Raw genomic sequence first — 17,344 nt, forward strand, 5'->3', positions numbered from 1 at the left:
GGTGGGTGGGGGAAGGGAGATATGGGTGACAAGGATTAAGAGTACACTTATCATCATGAGCACGGAGTAATGTATAGAATAGTTGAATCAGTATATTGGACACCTGAAACTAATAAAACACTGTATGCTGATTTTACTGGAATTAAAACTAAAAACTTAGTAAAATTAAAAACAAAACAAAACTTTGAACACTGAGAGATTCTATCATTCTGCAAACTATCTTGAACAGCAGGAAGCTAAATCCCAAAACAAAGAGAATCTAGAGAAAAAAAAAAAGATAAAATAGCAACTGTTCTCTTGGCCTTTCTGGTGAGAGGTTGGCATTCCCCTCTTCTTAAGAAGTCATTAGATGTCTGTATCAAAACTCCACTATATAAAGCCATTTTATGGTGGTTGATCTGTGAAAGAATGTGGGTTTGGTCATCTCTAATAAATCCTCAGACATCTTTTTTTTTTAAGATTGATTAATTGGTTTATCGATCTAAGACAGAGACAGCGTGCGCGAGCATGCATGCAAGTGGGGGAAGGGGCAGAGGGAGAGGGAGAAGGAGAGAAGCAGACTCCCCACTGACCACGGAGTCTGACTCGGGGCTCGATGTCACCACCCAGAGATCATGACCTGAGCTGAAATCAAGAGTAGGACCCTTAACCAACCAGGCCACCCGGGCACCCCAGAATCCTTGAACATCTTTGCATACTCGTCTTCAAGATCTTTTCTAAGTGAAATAGAGATCAGGATTGGACAAACTTTTTCTATGCAGGGCCAGGTAGCAAGTACGCTCAGCTCTGTGGGCCATATGGTCTCCCTCTAAACAATTATTGGGTTCTGCTAGTGTAGTGTGACATCAGCCATAGACCATTCATAATTAAATGGGCATGGCTGTATTCCAATAAAACTTCACTTACAAAAATAAGTAGCAGGTCATTTGCCAAACATTGGTATGTAGCTGGTGTCTGTGTTAGGTAAAGTGTCCAGTGTATCCAATTTTTTCTGGACTGTCCCAGCTTTAAAACCGGAAGTCCTACACCCCATGAAACCCTTCATTCCAAGTTGATTGCCATGAATAAATTGATTTACAATCAAATTCTGAAACATAGAGCACTCCAAATGTGATAACAATCATCCCTCTCCCCTCCCCAAAATTGCCTTTGCCAAGCTTATATCTGTCAGCATAAAGTTATACATTACAAGTGCATTCTGTTAACCCCCACATATCATGCATGCACAAGGGACAGGAAGCAGATACCAATTTTCTTTTCCAACATGTGCTTCTATAGGGGGACTTCCCACTTCCTCCCACAGTTGGTCCCATCTTCAGACAGAGCTACGACTGAGTGTTGGCAAGGTGTCTGGGCATCTACAGAGATAAAAGTGAAGCTATCACAGAATTGCCATTGTTGGACTAATTATTATTATTCCACGTTACAGCGAGCCCCAGGGGGTCTGCTGAACTTCCGTGGATAAACAAGGGAAGGAGTCTTCAGGGAGTGGAGTAATACAGACAAAAAGCAGCTCCAAACAGAGCACTAATTGACTCTTTTCTTGGCGGCTTCAGCCAGCACCATCCTGGGCCTTCAAGGATGGTGTGTTAGGAATTACCGAAACCATGATCTCTCTACTGTCAGGAAAACTCAGACACACCAGGGATGCAAATAACAGGCTGATGTTCATGGTATTTGGAGGAGAAAATGTTGCTACCCATGTAGCCTTGGCCTTGGAGCAGTTCCTAAGTCCTTAGGCTTCAGTTTTTAGGCTTTAGGCCTTGGAGAAAGTCCTAAGTCCTTCCCCATCTTCCAAGCAGTAATAAAACCAAGCACCTCTTAGAGTTCTGGTGAGAACCAAAGATGGTATTCTTTGTGAATTTGCCTAATTTAGGGAATGTGTCATTGTACACACAATCCAACTTGCCATGAGGCTGCATTCTCTGTAGGGCTCTGCATTTGGGGGTCTCACCCTGTACTGGGGAGTCAGGGATGGCATCCCAGAGGTTATTACTTTTATGTTAAAAGCTAAAGGATGATGAGTATTTATTTAATTAAAGTGAAAGGAAAAGAGAGAGATGTAAATGGATTTGGGAGAGGGAAAAATTCTTTGGGAAACTATGGAGATAAGAGAGTCAAGAGAAGAAAGAGAGATTGAGAGAGAGAGAGAGATCCAAAGAAGTGAATGAAATCCCCCATGACTGAGGAGGAAGAAGGGCCCGTGGGGCAGAGCGGAGAGAGGTGTATGAAGAGAGGTTAACCTGGCCCAGACCACGCAGGTTTTGCCAACCACACTGAGGGGCATTGTTTTCCTGAGGGCTGGGGATCTTCATAGCAGATGCAACATTTACGTTTTAAGAATTATTTTTAGAAGATTCTTCCTCTGACTACAGAACGGAAAACGTCTGTTGGTAGAAGACAGCAGCAGTGAGGGGGAGAGGGTCGGGTATAAGGGTGAGGGAGCAAAACTGGATTCAGGGAACCAGACCCATAAGGAGGCAGTTATGATTGTCCAGACGAGAGGCAAAGGGGTATGGCTGGGGTAATGTTCCATGAGAGAGTCCCGTGGAATCTCTGCCTGGGTCAGAGCCCAGAATCATTAGAGCAGCAGGGAAAGGCACTGGGCTAATGGAGGCAAGCAGTGAGATTTAAATTGGAAGGGAACTAAACTGACCCACAGTGGACACAGAAAAGCAACAAAGTGGGAGCCAAAAAACCCATCCAATTTTAAAGCATATTTAATGACATGCGTGCAGTTGGCATTTGCTATTTCTTGGCCAGCCGATATCCATTTATCCAAAGTCCAAGGACCGTCTCTAATTTCTTCCTGGAGAACCGCCCCTAGATCTGCATTCAATGGCCCCGCGCTTCCCGTGGTATTGGCTATATGGACGGACAAGTAGCTGACCCTCTGCTCAGCACTGCCCCAACATCTGCTCAAGGAGGATCCCGTCTTGGATTCTGCTTCAGCTCTCCTGCATCACATTCATTTGCACAGTGTGGAGACTACACTGAGCCCAGTCGATATGCCCAACAGGACCCCACACTTCCCATTTTTGTTCATGTTCTAGATCTAAGTATCCAGGATCCAAAATGACCTGCCTAAATGTAACTACCTGCTCCCAAGTCACATGGTGGTCTGCCCCGCTCCCGAGGGCAGCCCAGGCAGCTGGTATGTGCTACCTGGGTGGGGAATAGCTAGCTGTTTGTGGTGTTGTGGACCAAGTGTGGATGTGCATGCCAGAGTGACCACGTGTGTGCCTATGCGGCCTTCAGGCTGCAGGCTGGAGCCAGAAAAAGGAGAGAGAATTCAACAGACCTTGGGCTACCCTTTTCTACGATGCTATATTCCAGAGCAGGACTCTAAGGACACTGAGAATTCTAAATGCAGACTTTCCTCCCAGGTTATCATTAAGGTATATTGTTAAGACGGTGGAATATATTTTATTTAACATACAATTTGATTTATAATTTTAAAAAAATTTGACATATACTCTGTGGGCTTCTATTTATAACCTTGCTCTAGAGCCCTCCAAAAGTTAGGAATTGGACCAGCCTGGCCAATCGATGCAAAACATCATATTGGCTGTGGTGACAGGTTAGGGTTTAGGGAATGTGTTCTGGGCTAATACAGCGAAAAACACTGAGGGTTTGCTGAACTCATATGAAAGTGACCCTTCTTCCTCTTATTACTTGGCTTGAAGCTGAGAGGACCAGGACCCCAGAGCAGCAGCAGCCTTCTTGTCACCATGTGGAGTAGAAGACTGAGTTTGAGGAGTAGGCACTGGGATGGATTCTGAGAAGTAGACAAAAACCAAGGACTGGACCACCAACCTCTTGATTAATTATCAATTAAAGTCAGATTTACTCTTGGTCTTTTCAGTAAGGTAATAAAGTAAATTTTACCATAAAATATATCAGTTTGGTCTGGGCATTTCATCCCCGCTGCCAATCAATGGGTAGAAGCAAATAAAGAATTTAATAATAGATTATTTTTAATCCACCTTCTTTAGCCTATCAATTTCATCTCCTCTATCCACCCATCATCCTTACTTCCACACAAATTTTCTAATTTACTGAGATCTTAAAGGCCATCCTTAGGAAGCACGATAGCATAATTATTGGGGTGGAGTCAAGTAATCCAGTCGTGAATCCTGACTTGGTAGCACGGGAGCCAGACGGATGTTATTGCCTGGGACTTTTATTCCTGAAGCAGTGCCTGTGTCCTGTAGGGACAGTTGGAACATTATTCAAGGGGGGCTATGGCGGCATCAAGAGTCCCGCAATGGTGATGTTGAGGTCTAGTGATAGTGTTGCTGGTGGAGATAAACTAAAAGGACAGTTCTGTGGAAGAAGATGACTACTCTTCCTGTTGTCTGGTCTCTCCTTGTCCTAGCTGAGTTTCAAAGCCTGGTTACCTTGCTTCCCATCAATTCTGGACGCTAACAAGTCTCCTTCAGCAGAGTTGGCCTCTACTGTATACAACAGAGTGTCCCTACACCCAACGATCTACAGTGTGGGATGCAGGAGTGTCTCGAGGACAGTATAGCCTAAGGGGATAGAATAGTAGTAGCAACCTGGGATTGTCTCTCTGGCTGAGGTGTGGCTGAAGATAATAAAATTTCTTTTCTCTTAAGAAATAGGATTCCGAAAGCCACATTAAACATTTAAATAATTGATGTAATTATTGCATGTGGTCATATGGAAAAAAATGCCCACTGAGGGTCAGTACTGGGGCCATGGTGTCTCTGCCATCAGCAAGTTTATGGAGCATGAGCTCTTCCAGAAATATAGAATCAGACAGCTGCCTCTCATACCCGGGACAGCTTAAAAGAAGGAATGATGGGTTTACATAATTTCATGCAGGTTAATGTATTTTCTCCCTTGAGCCATCCTCTTTGATCCATGTATTATTTAGAAGTGTTTTTAGTTTCTAAGTGTTTGAAGATTTTCCTGTTATATTTCCATTAGTGATTTCTAGTTTAATTGCATTGTGGCCGGACAACACACTCTGAATCATTGCAGGTCTTCTAAACTTGTTGAGGTTTCTTTTATGGCCCAGAATTTGGTCTATCTTGATATGTGTCTCACAGGCAATTAAAAAATGTGTGCTCTGCAGTTGTTGGGTGGAGTATTCTATAAATATCAGTTAGATCCTATTGGTTGTCAGTATCTTGTATTCTCTATACTGGCTGATTTTCTATTTATTTGTTTCATCAAGTGTTGACAGGGGTGTTGGAAGTCTTCAACTGTATTTGTGGATTTTTCTGTTTCTCCTTTAGATAGAGAAGACATCCAGGATTTTTAGCTGTACTTAGTAAGAGGAACAGAGAAAAATATTGAGAAGAGTCCATAGTGAAAAATATTGGGAAGAGTCTATCTGCCCCTAAGTGGAAATCCCCTTTCCCATGGTTCTTATAATTGAAAAATAACTCCTGATCTGGAGAGACTAGAGGCCTAGTTTGGATCAGAATGTTATAACTCACTGCCTGATTCCCGGACTGGGTGAGGTTTTGAAAAAAAGTCAGAAATACACATATTGAATCTTTTATTTAACTTCCCATCAGCTATGTAGCAGGATTATTTTTCCCTAAGGAGAATGAGCTACTCAAATCTTCCAAGGATCACTGGACACTGGCTATATGTAACATCAATTCTTGGGATCTCGCTGTACCATTGCTTTGCACTGGTCACAATAGAGTCTTACAAGGGTCAAGAAGCAAATGGAGTTTTGAGTCACAAATGCTTCTCATGGTTCCAGTAGATCACAAACCCTTTTTGTTATCAATTATCTGGTTGGTGAGCATGTAGTTGCTACATATACCCTCTATCCTGGAAGAACATGCCTTCCAGATTTTGATACAAGAGCTACTAAGGTAAGAAGAGCCAAGTAGAAGCCTGTGGAGCTCCCTCCAGCTATCAAATTAATAATGCAGAGGTATCACAATTTCTATGGAGAAATGTCTGAAGTTAATGCTATGCCCCACCCCCCCAAAAAAAATTCTGGGAAAATATTAAGGTGGTGTTTTCTTTTTTTAAAAAAACATTTTATTTAAATCCAATTAGCCAACATATAATACATCGTCAGTTTCAGATGTAGTGTTCCATAATTTATCAGTTGTGTATAAAATGCAGTGTTCATCACATTGGGTGATGGGCATTAAGTAGGGCACGTGCTGTGAGGATGGTGATTTCTATTTTATTTTTACTTAACGCTCAGATTTGGCCAGGTCAATTGATCTCGGATTGGCCTTGGAGAATGAAAGTGAATTATTGAAGCTTAGCAGGTGCTAACTCCAACTGCAGTTATTATTTGGCTGTGATCTCTTTCAAGGAGCAAAGTAATAAAAGTCCTCCTAATGATCCACCGGGATAGTTTAGTTTACCTAGGTAGATATCTAGCAGCATGCCATAACCATCTTACCTCACTCAGAATTATTTCAACTGTTTGGCTCCATGCCACAACTTAGTCTTCAGAAGCATGACTGTCTTATTCATTCATGTCATATTACGCGGGCCAAATATACTGGTGACGTGAGCTGCTAGGATATGAAGACAAGAAAGTTCTTTGGCCTTAAAAAAACTCACGTATGTCATGGAATGGAACATAAATTCTGTGAAAACTCTACTACTTCGTAGTCTGAGAGACGTGGGGATACTTTTTTTCCGAAGTAAAGGACATGTCCTTTGTTTACCTTGTACTGTGTACTATCAAGAATATATGCTATATTCGGATGGATATTTAAAGCTAATAACTGAGTCATCAGAAATACTTCTGTGGTGGGTTGCAGTGTATGTCCACGTCCTAAACCCTAGGGCCAGTAAATGTTATCTTATTTGGAAAAAGAGTCTTTGCAGATATAATTAAGTCAAGGATCTTGAGATGAAACCATCCTAGATTCAGATCATTCTTATAAAAATATGTACCCTAAATCCAGTGATAAATATCCTTATAAGAAAAGGGAAGGATACAAGCAGACGCAGAGGGGAGGCCAATGCGAAGACAGGGGCAGAGATTGGAGTGATTCATCTGCAAGCCAAGGAACGCCAGAGAGTGCCCCGGGCGCCAGCATCTGGGAGAGGCACATGGAGCGGATTCTCGTCAGAGCCTCCAGCAGAAACCAACCCTGCCAACTCTTTGATGTTTAACTTTCGGCTCCAGAACAGTGAGAGAATAAATTCCTGCTTTATTACAACAGCCCCAGAAAATTAATACAATGCCCCAGTTGGAATGGGATCCAGAAAAATTCTCCCTAGATGGTCCTGACTGCAGTCCAAGCTGATCTGAGAAATGGCAGTTAACGTTTTGGAGGTAGACCAAGATACCGTAGGAGACTGTGACAGACCCCAAGAGGAGACTCCCAGACCACTGAGGTTTGAGTCAAGTTACTCTTTAGCAGGAATTTATTCTCTTCTACAGAAAGAGCTTTTGGGTTGATATTGGGCCTTGATAAAAACTGAACTCTTGGTTATGGAAAGCCAGGTGACCCTAGGCCCTGAGTCACTCACTATGACCTGTGTACATATTTCATTGAGCAAAGCATCACCATGTGCAAGCAGTATGTAAAGACTAGGCCTGAGCAGGCCCTGTAGGCACAGGTAAGTTGTATCAGCATATGACTCACGTTTCTCTGATGCCTGCTTTAGCCAAATTCTCAATTAGTCAATGTAAAGGCCAAGAATGCAAGGGACTTTTCAGACTGCAAAAGCTAAATGTCCCCACTGGAGGCCATGACAGGCCCATGAATGTAAGTCCTAATTCAACCCAGCCCGAGGTGGCAGGAGAAAGCACGCATTCTTCTGAGACACTGGGGAGAAGCAGCCCATGACGCTGTTCTGGTGTGTGTCAACCGGATTCCAGTAAGGGCGCCAGCACAGTGCTGAAAGAAACCCAACCAAGAGTCCAGAAGAGTGAAGAACATCAGAGAGTAGGAGTCTGGGAATTTCTTCTTCTCTAAGCCAGTGACTGATGGATTTGGGAGTTTGAAAGCTCCAAGTCTGTTGCCTTGGGTCAAGACAGGGCTGCGGTGCAAATTATACTCCAATGATCCCGTAATCCCCATCGTGGGACAAACCTGAAGCCATCGTCTGTAAAATTGTGCCTGAAAGCGTGTCCTTATTTGGCTTCCTCCTTTTTCTTTTCCTCACTTTCTGACTTTCTCAGAAATTTTCCCTTGGGATTACTTCATTCATAAGTCACCTGTACGACACTCCCTGTCTTAGAGTCTGAGGAGAGGGCAGTGGACCCAGGACACTTACGAATGTCATCGATAAATGGTCACTTGAATTCGGAAGTCAGGCCTCATTTCTTGTAAACAAATAAAGCCTTTGCTGAAAGAAAAACCACACAGATCCCTTAATGAGGGGCACAGTCATGCAAGCAGCTAACATCTGGCCTTCTAATAAAGTAAGCCGGGGGACTTTGAAGACAGTCCTTACTGCCTGCCCCAACACAGCAGAAACATTTTACAACTGATTTGCCATTAGGCTTTTCAAGTATGTTTTCCTACTGGGAATTACAAAATTCATACACTCATGACATGTGAAAAATGTTTAAAACACCAATGGAAGCAGATGGTAATTCACGTATTGTTTTCTTGACTAATTCAGTTGGTCTCTCTGAACGGGTTGCTGTATGAGTTTGCTAGGACTGCAAAACACAGTACCACGGACCGGGGGAGCTTGAACAACAGAAATGAATTTTCCCATAGTTCTGGAGGCTGGAAATTCAAGATCAAGGTAGAGGTATGTTTGGCTTCTTCTGTGGCTTTGCTCCTTGGCTTACAAGTGGCTGCCTTCTCTCTCTGGGTGTCTGTCCCCGGTGTCTCTTTGTGTGTCCAAATTTCCTTTTCCTATTGGGACATCAGTCAGATTGAATTAGGCTCACCCTAATTGTCTCATTTTAGCTTAATCACTCTTTCAAAGGCCCTATTTTCAAATACATTCACATTCTGAGTTACCTGGGGTTAGGACATCAACATGTAAATTTTGGAGGGACGCAGTTTACCCCATAGCAGTTGCATAGGGCCTGAGAATTTCAAGTGTGAACTATTTCTTTGAATGAAAGATGGTTTAATCAGAGGAAAATACTGCTTACTATTTACGCAGATAAAACTAGAGTTTGGTTTAAGGCTATGGAATTTTCATTTGTTCTTAAACCATCTTGGGTCTTAAAGTCTTTATTTATTTATTTTTTTTTAAAGATTTTATTTATTTATTCGACAGAGATAGAGACAGCCAGCGAGAGAGGGAACACAAGCAGGGGGAGTGGGAGAGGAAGAAGCAGGCTCATAGTGGAAGAGCCTGATGTGGGGCTCGATCCCATAACGCCGGGATCACGCCCTGAGCCGAAGGCAGACGCTTAACCGCTGTGCCACCCAGGCGCCCCTTAAAGTCTTTATTTTGATAACAGAAAAGTTGGGGCTGCTTGTGCAGGATTTAAGTTGGGATTTGAATTACCTGGTGGGGATACAGCCATCTTTACTATAATATTACATTAGTCCCCATGAAGAAATCAGACATAGGCTGGCTGAGAACTGAAATCTTACAATGCGTGAAGAGCACCATTTTGTAATTATATGGTAGGGTTGATTTACTATCAAGTAATCTTACTTCTGCTCTTGCCCAATATAGAGCGAAACTATGTTTTAAAAAGAAAGAAAAAAGTTAGTGAAAAGCAGTTTTGAAAAGACTGCTGTCACCCAACACATGCAGGATGACCGAGCGCTGAAATCTTCCTGTGCGATATTGAGGGCCACCCCAATGATTAAGTGCCCCCCAGCTGCCAGCACGTTGGCTGAAGGCAAGGTAGACGTGGAGAGGGCTCTGGGATAGGGAAGCCATCAGTATTACCCACAGCAGAGACCTGCCACAGAGAAGACGACTAGAGCCATTACCCAGAGTTTCCTTCCTTATTCTCTCATGTCAATGTTTTAACTTCCTTCTTTTAAATCGCTTTCCACCAAGTTTACATATGCGTTCGTGTTGTCTGACTTTGTCCTTACTTTGTGGTTTGCAAAATACCAGACCAAGCTTGCTAGAGAATGAAAACCAAAGGAAAGGGTGTCAGTCAGGGGTCTCGGGGCTGGAGCTTGGATGGTGTGGAGAGATTTTAGTGACTTGGTTTGGGAAGTAGAATGTTTCCAGTGGTGCAAAGGCAGACTGTTTCTATGTGAGGCAGAAACCTTTTGCATCATATGTGTTGTTTTGGTTTTGCTTTTGAAATGCAGGACTGGGAAATGGTGAGATGGGAAGTGGTAGACAAGTGTCTCTTATTTTGGCTACTTTTGACTGGATGAGCCTTTTGTTTTGCTTTGTTTTTGTAAGAGCCTTAATTTTTGAAAGAATGTCTGCCCTGGGTGTCCTGGGGGGGACATCAAATATGTCTCACAAAGCAGACTAGTCAGCTACTCTTAAAAGTCATGGCGGCGGGAGAAAGGGCAATGATGGAGGGTTAGCTGAGAAGACCCTTGCCACCAGGCTTTTGAATCTTGGGAGAACGGTTGAGGCTCTCCCAGCGTTGAGGTGACAGCAGCTGTGGCCGGATGACACATGTGTTCTCAGTGTGTGTCCAGGGGCAGTAGCACCAGTGGTGGGGGCTTAACCCAATCTCATGCTGTGGTTTGAGCTTACCCGTCTTTTTTAGGCCCAGTCTCCCTTCGTGAGCCCTGTTGCTGAGTCTGGTTATCTGGTCTTCTTAATGAATTTTGGGAGTTGCCCCATAGCCTTCCAAATAAATTCCTTTTTACTTGAGTTAGCAAAGCTCTTTTGCTGTGGCTTATGACAATAAATTCCAACGAAGAGCCTTTCTTTCTACACTCATTCTTTCGCCTTTCCCTCCCCGATTTCCAGACTTAATTCTCTCATCGGAGCCTAGAAATCTTTCTCTTCCTGCCTTTTCAGAAATGTTTGCACTTTGGACGTCCTCCTTCCCATACCTTTCTGCAGCAAAGATACCGCTAACCCACACCTCCCCACCAACCCCTTCTCTGCCTTCTGGTCCAGGGCCCTCTTTTGTCCCACCCTCGGCTCCTTTGGCTGCATTTCTCTGTCTTGGCTACTTCCTCTTCCTTGTTTACACCCCTGTCTGGGCCTCTTCGTCCTTATTCATAAGCTCTCTTATTCCTTACCCTGTGTAACACGTAAGGCACCTGTTCCAAGTGTGAGGGTTTGAGTTGGCTGCTCCTGAGCACCAAGGGTCGGCCCAAGGCTTGCTGTTCTTTTCTCTCTCAAAACATCGTGTGAAAGTACCCATTCAGTCTCACCAGGATGCCTCTTCATCCCTGGACCCAATCTCTCTCCTGTGTGTTTCGACATAGGCACCATCCTTTCTACAAACATTGCTTATGTCATCGTTACCCCTATCCCTCCATACTGAAGCCTTAGAAACACCTCTGATCCTTTTCTGTGTCTAACACCCACCGAGTTCCTTCCTCAACCTGTCTTGTCTCTGGTCCTCCTTTCTTTCCATTCCTCTATCACATTCAGACCATTTTCATTTGACAGCAGGGTCATTTCTGAGATAATTTTCTTTCTTCTAATGATCTCTCTCATACACATTCAATAAAGATTAGTGATCAAAAGTATAATGAACGTAATATGATATGTAATAATTAGGTACTCCTTCGGCTTGAGGTAGACATGGTCCTTTTTCAAGTTATCATCATGTTATTTTCAGCATGAATTATTTTAGGGAGATGTTGATCAAATTGCTTTAGTGAGATGCTGACCACTGAGCCTCCAACGTGAATTGATTGTCTCTCTGATAAGATTGACGAGGTGCAGTGGAGGGATTTTTTGGAAGTTAAGAGGTCAACATTTTGTGCTATAAAGGACTTTTTCTTAGAGTCAATGGCTAAGATATTCTCTTTATAAGTACAATGCAGTTAGATTTTAGAACTGGACAGAACCTTTACAAATTATTTAGATCAACTCCTTCAACGGAAATGTAGAGATGTGAAGTCATTGGTCTGAGACAGAGCTCAAATCTAATTCCCCACCACTCACACCCCTACACTCACATTCCTTTTTTTTTTTTTTTTCAAATTGTGGCAAAAAACACATGACATGAAATGTACCATTTTAATTCTTTTTAAGTTTGGTAGTTGCGTATTATTAACTAAACTCACATAGTTGAGCAAGAGATGCCTAGAAATTTTAGTCTTGCAAATCTGAAGCTCTGTACCCAGGAAATAACAATCCCATTCCTTCCACCCCTCAGCCCCTGGCAGCCACAGTTCCATTTTCTGTTTGTAGGAGTTCGACTAATTTATTTTTTATTTATTTTTTTTATTTTTCAATGACTTTAGAGATCTCATATAAGGGGAATCAGACAATGTTTGGTGTGTGTGTGTGTGTGTGTGTGTGTGTGTGTGACTGGCTTATTTTATGTAGCATAATATCCTTAAGGTTCATCCATATTATAGCATGTGACAGAATTTCCTTCTCTTTTAAGAATAATATTCCATTCTCTTTACTCATTCATACCACCTTCTCGGAGCCTATCCGTCCACCCATTGGTGGACATTTGGATGGCTTTCTCTCGTGGGCTACTGGGAACAGTGCTCTATGAACCCAGAAATGCGGATCCCTCTTTCAGATACTGATTTCAGTTTTGGGCGATGCATACTCAGAAGTGGGAGTACCGGGTCATATAGTATTTCTCTTTTTAATTTTTGGAGGAACCTCCACACTGTTTTCCACAGCAGCTGCGCTGTTTCACATTCCCACCCAACAGTGCTCCAATTTCTCCGCATCCCTCCACAGCACTGCCCTCTCCAGCGAAGTCTTTTGTGACAAGAAGGGTCAGCTGATGGGGCAACTTTCATAGTTGTCTTCTTTTAAGAAATTGCCTTAGCTTTCTATCAACCCCTACCCTGATCAGTCAGCAGCCGTCAATACCAAAGCAAGACCCTCCCACCAGCTACAAGATTACAACTTGCTAAAAGCTCAGATGACGGTTAGCATTTTTTTTAGCAAGAAAATATTTCTTAATTAAATATTGTTTAATTTTTACTTTTTTATTAGAGATAATGCTATTGCACACTTACTAGGTTATAGTGTAATAAACATAACTTCTATATGCACTGGGAAACCAGAAACACAATGATTTCCAGAAAAATATTAATTATTGAATTATTTGCTTTATTGTGGCATTTGCATTATTGTGGCAGCCTGGAACTAAACCTGCACAATCTCTGAGGTCTGCCTGTACTAAATAAACGGCCATGTGTGAACAAAGTAACACACACTCACACTTTTGATGGAATAGACCCAAGAATGCTGGTCCTTCTCCAAGTTGTATCTGTGCTCTTTCCTGGCCTGCACTCCCACGCCCTCTGGTGGCGTCTATGTGTACCTGCAGCAAATGGAAGGACCCCAGTGGGGCGAGGGGCTGTTTTTCCTGCTCCCTGCCTGCTTTGCCTTCCTTGAGGACAGCCCCCCACTGGGCCTTGGTGGCACCACTTTCCCCCCTTCTCCTTCCAAGCAGGCCCAGGGGTGGGAACAGCTTCCCTTGCCGTCAGCACCTGGGAGTCTCTCCTGCTTTTTCTTCCTTTCTCCTTCCACAACTCCGGGGAATTGAGCGTCCGACATCGGGCAACTCTCCTTTTGTGTATATAGGAGTTAGGTATATTTTGCATAGTATACAAATTGTGTGAGCATGACTTCTTTCTTTCTTGAAAAATTTTAAAAATTTTGCAGCTATCTTTACTGTTATATTTTCCTCTGTTACTACCATACCGACTCAAAATGCCTTGCAATCTGCATGGTGGGGATGTGTGTGTGTGTGTGTGCCATCAAGGGAAAACTTTTATTTTCACTGCACACAACTTAGAAATGTTTAAACAGCAAACACTATCTTAAACAAAAGAAAAAAAAAGTTTAAAAAAGCTAACAAAAGGAGAAAAAAGTTGTTTGTAAACTTTCAATTTCACCAAGTTAATTTATGAATTTAGGGCTAGTCTAATCAAAATATTATGAAGTTGGAATACGGGATTTCTGTTTAGGGTTTTTTTTTTTTCTAATTTTTTAAAAACAATCAAAATTTATTCAGGTAAATATTATATTACTTGTGCAGACTTCTAATACATGCTCGTGCTATCAAAATAGCACACGAAAAATGCTCATGCCATGGAAAAATGTTCTTGGTTTAAATGTTTGCATCCATGCCAAATTTCAATAAATGTTAAAGTAATTAACTTTAATAAATACAAAATCAAATCTATATTGAATTTTATATTATATATAATGCATTATATAGAATATAAATTATAAATTTATATTATCTAATTCTAGAGGGTCTGATGATGTGAAAATAATATATTTTAAGAATTACAGGAAATGACACTTTATTGGAAAAATACTATCTGAAAACCATAATGCTAAATCTACTTGAATAAAAGCATTTGTAGTATCAATTAAATAACAGTATCTAAACCAAAAAGAGATAAGTCAAAATTACTTTAAAGACAGAGAACACGTGCAGATGGTATGACGTGGTTGTGGGAGTTCAAGACCCCGTTGCGGTGAGCTCAGTCAAACCGGCAGGTGTCCCTGGATGCCTGCGCCCTCGTGGTCTAGCTCTTCTCCTTCCTGGGGGTGCTGATGATCCAGGGGGTCCCCTGATACTTCTGGGCCTCTGTGGGCGGCCGGTGGAGCATCAGGAGCAACAGGGCCACTTGGGAAAGGCTGGAAGTTGGACTCCGCTTTGGCCAATGTTTGCCTGTTGTGATCATTTTCTTTTCTTAGCTCCTTGAAGTTTCTCTCTGTCAGCACAGCCGTCATCCAGCTTTCTCGAGCTTTATTTGCTTGGAAGAGGATCCCCTTTAGATAGTGCGAGGTATTTGCCTCCAATTCTCTGCTGGTGTCTTCAGCCATCTTCTTGTATAAGTTGCGAATCTGATACATGGACTCGATGTTTCTATACATGTAGGAAAGATTCTTCTCAATGTCTGAGCACTGCGCTTCCTTCTCAGACGAATTTCTCTCAAGTTGCCAGGTGTACTCTTGATATAATTTAGGCAGAATTTGAAGCTTCCATTTCAACTGCTGAATCTCACTTTCAAGCTGTGCATTTTCACTCTGCAAAGAGGCTTCCTCGGCCTGAAGATCTGTTACTTGTCCCATAAGCTCTTCATTCATTTGCTTTTCTTCCCACAGTTTTCTGGCTAGTTCCTCATTTTTCTCTTCAGCACTTTGAAGGGACACATTGGAATCAGCATCATCAGTGACACCCTTCAGATCACCTTCTGCCCGATGGACAGGGTGACTGTCATTTTCTGCTTCCCTCTTCTGCTTGACTTCCCAGTTGACATGACCCAAGCGATCTCCAAGGAGATCAGGCCAGGGGATGGTCCTAAGAAGGTTTTCACCCAGTGGTATTAATTGGCTGGCTTTATCTTTCAGGGCCTGCTGCAATCCTGCGTTCGACTGTTCCAGCCTTTCTTTCTCCTGCTCGGCTTCCTGGAGTCTCTGCTTCCATCTCGCAATTTCTTGGGCGAGGAGTTCTGGACTCTCTAGGACCTGAGTGTTTGCGTTCAAATCATCCATTATTTTCTTCCAAAGTTGTTTTCCGTTCTTCACTGATGCCTTTAAGATGGGTCGGTCACCAGTCACTTGGGAAAGTTTAGGAAGCTGGCTCTTCTGTGACTTTTTCAGAAAGTCAACAGTGTTTTGAAGAGACAGCCTACAGTGGTTTGTATTTATTGCTGATAAGCACAAGATTTGTAGTGTGGGAAGACTGGCCTCCACCCCGGGCAGCCCTAGGGCATCATCAGCTTGTGTCACTGGTCCCACCTTCTCACGACCTTTTCCACAGACCTCAGCGTGGGCAAAACACCATTTGCCTAGCGTCTTCACACTTCTTAAAATGTGTCGTTTCTTCACTGTCCAAACCAGTATCGCAGTATATACCAGGATCTCCCAGGGAAACTCACGGAGATCTGAAACGTGTCTCCAGCTTTCGGAAATTACCAGCAGAGCACCCCGCAGGTGCTCTAGGACCAACTGGAAAGTGGATCTGAGGGCAGGCAGCAGGGCCTCCATGGCTGTGTAGGGCTCCACAGCTCTGCCTCCAAGGGCCAGGGTTCTGTGGGTCTCAACTGCCAGCTCAGAGCCCTGGGGGGGTGCTCTGTCTAGAATGTAAACAACCAGAGCAGATCAGTTGGGCTGGGGAAGGGGGAGGGGAGCCAGCTTCTAGAAGACAGTTTCCCCCTAACTTTGCCCTGAAATGGAAAGTGATCTCATTTCTACAGGCATGGGGGGAGGTGGAAAGGACTGACTATAGCCAGGTACCCAGCCACTCGTGGCTTGACAGGAAACCTAGGGGGTGAAAGTAGGGCCAGGCCTTGACCCTTTCTCTCAGGGCAGAGTGGTAGGGGCCCCATTCCCGAGTGGGGCTCATTCTCCTGATTTAAAGCTTCCTTCTGCTGCAGAGAAGCCTGGCACTGCCCATGAAGGTCCCAGGGATCTCTCTTCTGAGGCTCCCACTTCTTTGTGTGAGGCCACTCTGGGCACGCAGGTGCCCAGGAGTGAAAGGGTTTCCCCAAAGGTATTAACTAAGAGACCTGGATTCCAATCCTAGCAAGTCAGGAGAAACGAGTTGGAACTGGCGGAGTCTTAAAATTTCATGGATTTTCTATGGAATCAATATGTCCTTGTTCAATCCAAGTATTCCTGGAAGGGATTAGGTCTGCTGTAGGGGTGACCACAGTGGTCCGTGTGGTTCTCCATCTTCAGCCCACAACCCCCAAGATGGCCCCTGGAAGGGTCTCTGGTCCACAAAGTAGTCTTCAGAAGTGGGCCTCTGGGGGAGGGAGCAGATCCTTTTTGGGCTCAGTTTGCCACCTTTCATTTCATTAAACCCTGTCTCACTCTCCTGGCATCTCTCTGGCAGACCCAGCTCAGAGCCTCCTTGTCCATCCCGGGGGCTCCAGCATGAGCAACTTGTCCTCCTCTGTCCCTTTACCTGAGAGAGAAACAAGAGAATAGTCAGCCGAGGCCAGTCCGGGGGTCGTGAACGCTGCCAACGTTCAGACCACAGGGGCTCCATGCGAGGAGAGGACAGAGGCTCTGACCAGGCTGGTGGTGCGGGGAGGAGGTAGCCAAACGCCCACAGGGAAAGCTGTTTCTTTTCTTCTTTTCATTAGATGATTTCTTAATAGCAGTTTTAGATTTACAGAAAAATTGAGTGAAAGGTCTAGAGAGTACATATGTTGTATTAAAATTTATCTGAAACTCAACCTGTGTCCTACTGGTGTAAAACCCAGGAATTGAGAGGGGGGGGCCTGGGTGGCTCAGTCAGTTAAGCATCTACCTTCAGCTCAGGTCATGATCGCAGGGTCCTGGGATCGAATCCTGCATC

This window comes from Ursus maritimus, unplaced genomic scaffold, assembly GCF_017311325.1.
Source record: "Ursus maritimus isolate PB19 unplaced genomic scaffold, ASM1731132v1 scaffold_27, whole genome shotgun sequence".
Classification (NCBI taxonomy): domain Eukaryota; kingdom Metazoa; phylum Chordata; class Mammalia; order Carnivora; family Ursidae; genus Ursus; species Ursus maritimus.